We start from the raw sequence: 4,237 nt of genomic DNA, 5'->3' as shown, positions 1-4,237 counted from the left end.
TTAATGGGCCTGCTGCTGTCGCGGGCGGCTGGGCGGCTGGCTGCTGCTGCTGCTGTGTTAGGCGGCGGCTGCTGCTGCCTGCTGTGTTAGGCGGCTGCTGTGCTGTGCGGCTGCAATGCTGGGCGGCGGCTGGCGGCGCTGCTGCTGGTGGACGGCGGCTGGAGTAGAAGAGGAAGAGGAGAAAGAAGAGGAAGAGGAGAAAGAAGAGGAAGAAGAGTTGTTGAACAACTTGAACTGGTGAAGAGGAGAGGAGAAAAGAAGAGGAAGAAGAGTTGTTGAACTGCTGAAGAGGAGAAGATGAGGGAGTGAGGAAGAGTCAAAAATCAAAATGATAGGGTATCAGGGACTTAGGGTTTCTTATTTTTTTTAAAAAAATTATTTAATATTAATAATTATTAAATATAATATAATTTATAAATTATAATATAATATTTCGGTTTAAACCGAAATATCGAATTCCAAAGTAATATGTACCGAAAACCGAAATATCGAAACCGAAATTCTGAAAAACTCGGTTCGGTTCGGTGTTTCGGTTTTCCGGTGTTTATGCCCACCCCTAGTAATAGGACCTTAGTTTAGTTAAGATATGTCTCTGAGATACGGTCATAGTTTAGGGGGTTACTTGTCCATTTTCCCTTACTATTTAGTATTTTCTTTGTATTAAATTTATTTCTCTGATATTATTCTTTATTGATTATAAATTTAAAAATTATATAAGTAATACTATAAATAATAATTACAACATAAATATTTAAAAGCTATATAAAAGAAAATTTAATTGACTCTTGACATTTTATTGGTTCCACAAAAAAAAAATGAGTTAGATGATAAACATATATTATTCAAAATTAACGTAAAAATTACTATAAATCACAATAATTAACAATTTAAAAAAATATATACACAAAAATCACTTAATTTCAAAAAATCTATCAATGTCATATAAATTGAGACATTGGAAGTAACATATATTATTTGAAAATTATGTTAAGGTACTATAAATTACAAAAATTAACAATTTAATATGTTTGAAAAACATAAAAAGGTTAATTTTTGGAATCCTATATATGTCACATAAATTGAAACAAAGAGAGTAATAAAACAAGTACTCTTCCGTCCCATTTTATATGTCGTATCTTTCTATAAATAGTTGGACTACAATATTTGTCATTTTATAAAATTTATGCATAAATTACAATGTTTTACCTACTATACCCTTGATATAGTAGTTAATTTATCTTGAAAATATATTCATCATTTATTATAAAATTAACTTAAGAAAATATTAAATAAGAGTAGAAGGATAAAATTACATCATTATTTAACGCAAGTACAAGGTAAAAACGTGACATATAAAAGAATTATATAAAAGTGTCGATAACTTCTCAAGTTTCATTATATCACAAAAAATTAAAACAAGAAAATTAACATATAATGGAACTCGTGCTGACACCGGGTCCTATATCTAAATTTTTTCTAAAGAAAATAGAAGTATTTTATCTAGCTCATTTAGTGTTTAACAGAAACGCAAATTACATTTTTCCTGTGTCTTAGTAATAACAAAAGTAAATTACACTGATCTTAACAATAACCAAACCGCACTAGAAGAGTTTTCAGTGTATCAATACCAGAATCAGTTTTTTTATAAAGCTTCCAATATAAGAAAATCACATACCTAACCTTACTGATATATAGTACCCACAAAATCATTTCTATCCTCAAAATTTAGCCAGAGATAATATATTATAGAATTAAGAGTGAGTTGCTATTGGGAAGACATATAATTCGTATACATATAATATACATAAAATTTGACTTGTGAATATAAATATTTTTTGCTAACTGTTTAAAGTCGGTCCATGGTTAATGGGCAAAGATTAGCCCAGAATCCAACAGGCTTATCTATTTTAGAGCCCATGAATCTGTTCAGTGGGCTTATGTTAACTAAAGTAGGTGGATTCAAGAAAAAAATACCAAACCATCAACCCTTTTGTGTGGTCATATTCACAATTTCCACAAATTCATAATTTTAGAGCCTTAAATGAAGAAACCAGTAAACTCAAGCCACCACCTCAAGTCGAATAAATATATGTACATATGTTTAAGTTAGATAAGTTGGTGTTTTTTAATTATTAGAAATTGAAAAATTTTAAATTATATTCAGACAATATATGTCAAATTCAAAATATCCTTTGTAAAAATTATGACCAAATACTACACTAACTTCAAAAGTTTCAAATAAAGTAATTATTTTTTTATTTTCATAAATAAACGCCTATGTATTTTCACTAAATTTTTAATATTTCTGTACATAGTATAAAATGTGAATTGCATTGTATATATAATACATACACCTTATATATTTTATTGAAGAAAATCTCAAAATAGTTGAACGTAGTATTTTTAAAATAATTTTTTACTTACGTTGTCTAACCATCAAAACCTACTGCATAAATATTTGTTGTTGCAAGTTAGTTTATTTGATAATGCAAAAAACATATAAACTAACAACACCAAAATTTAAACTCTGGGAATGAAAGATCATTTCCTATTTATAATCTTATTTTTTTTAGGTAACTTTGATCTTCTCATTGCGGTCAAAGACATGACCAAATTTAATTTTCTTTTTTATTGGTTATATCAATTTCTTAATAAAAATAGACTGAAAAATGATTTATGTTATTTTTTTGAATAGTAATGATTTATGTTATTTTTTTGAATAGTATAAAGATGTTTTCTGCTCATATAAATAATATAAGGATGTACATTAAATTTGAATCATAGTTAGAAATTGAATCGAATAGCGAGTTGTGGGCTCTTATTCCATTCGGCAAAGTCTAAAGATAGAGTTTTTGGCCAAAAACATCCTTCAACTATACCTCAAACATAAACTACATCCTTAAAGTATCATTTTTAGCAGAAAAAATCATTTAACTATACTCAAAATTAAACTACATCCTTAAAGTATCATTTTTAGCAGAAAACATCTTTAAGTATTTGTAAGTGAACAACTTTCATCCTTTTGTTAGATATTGTCAAAAAATTAAGGAATCTTATGAAAAAATGGGTAGTTAACGTGACTATCAACAAAAATTATTCTGGAAAATTTCATTACTTTCTACAAGTTCTTTAAAAATAAATCTTAGACACTGTTACTCATGGAAACTAAAAATGATTAGAAGGTGTGAGTGCACATGATTTGTCTTTTTCGTAAAGAAAAGAAGTTGGAGATTAGTTATTTTTACCTTTTTCTTAACCAATTAACTGAATAGATTTTTAGGTCAATCTAATATCAAAGTGACCAAAATATTGATTGTCTCGTATTTGAGTTTCATTCTACATTATGAGAAGCGGAAGTCTCCAACATATGTGGCTTTTAGCATATTCAATTGAGAAGAAACATATTTAAAATAATAATATTTTTAATTAAAATTACATGAAAAATGAATGAAAAAAACGATCAAATTAAGATTTTGCATAATTCTTAACTCAATTACGAAAAAGTTTAGGCTCATATTCTTGGCATATTTAAGAATAATAATTAGGAAGGGACGACTTAATTTTTGTGGGATATATCGGTTAGTTTTCTGATAAATTCATGTAGAAGTATGAAAATTGTTTTACTTTAAAATACTTGAAAGATGTTTTCTGCTAAAAATTATACTTTAAGAATGTAGTTTAAGTTTAGAGTATAATTAAAGAATGTTTTCTGCTATAAATGATATTTTAATGATGTAATTTAAATTTGAGATATAATTAAAAAATATTTTTGAACAAAAACTCTAAAAAAACACAAGGGGCTATTTTGGATGTAAAAGTGACTAGTGTTGAATTTAAAAAATAGCACTTTCATTTCGATAATGTGTTGAGGATGTAGCCAAATGTAATCAATGTCTTCAATTAAATTGATTCTTGAAGTAAATGTTAGATCAATTTACTATTTAATCAATTAACTAAGCTTTTAACTTAAAAAAGTAAAATATTTCTTTCCAAATTATATTAATTATGTCGTGAACCATCTTAAATTAAACATTTGAAATGATTGTTTTTTTGTTCCACAAATTGATTTTAAAACTCAACGAAATACACGTAATTAATATGGTTAGATTGAATGTCAACATACCCTTGAGCCAAATACTGATTTTTCATATTTCAATTGCAATCCTGTTATATTATCAAAAACACTCGTCACTAGAGACATTTTCTAATGATTCAAACCTTTGAAATTTGTGAGAGT

Source organism: Solanum lycopersicum, chromosome 4 (genome assembly GCF_036512215.1).
Source record: "Solanum lycopersicum chromosome 4, SLM_r2.1".
In the NCBI taxonomy this organism is placed as follows: domain Eukaryota; kingdom Viridiplantae; phylum Streptophyta; class Magnoliopsida; order Solanales; family Solanaceae; genus Solanum; species Solanum lycopersicum.
The sequence above is the reverse complement of the archived record's forward strand: the minus strand, read 5'-3'. Positions refer to the sequence as shown.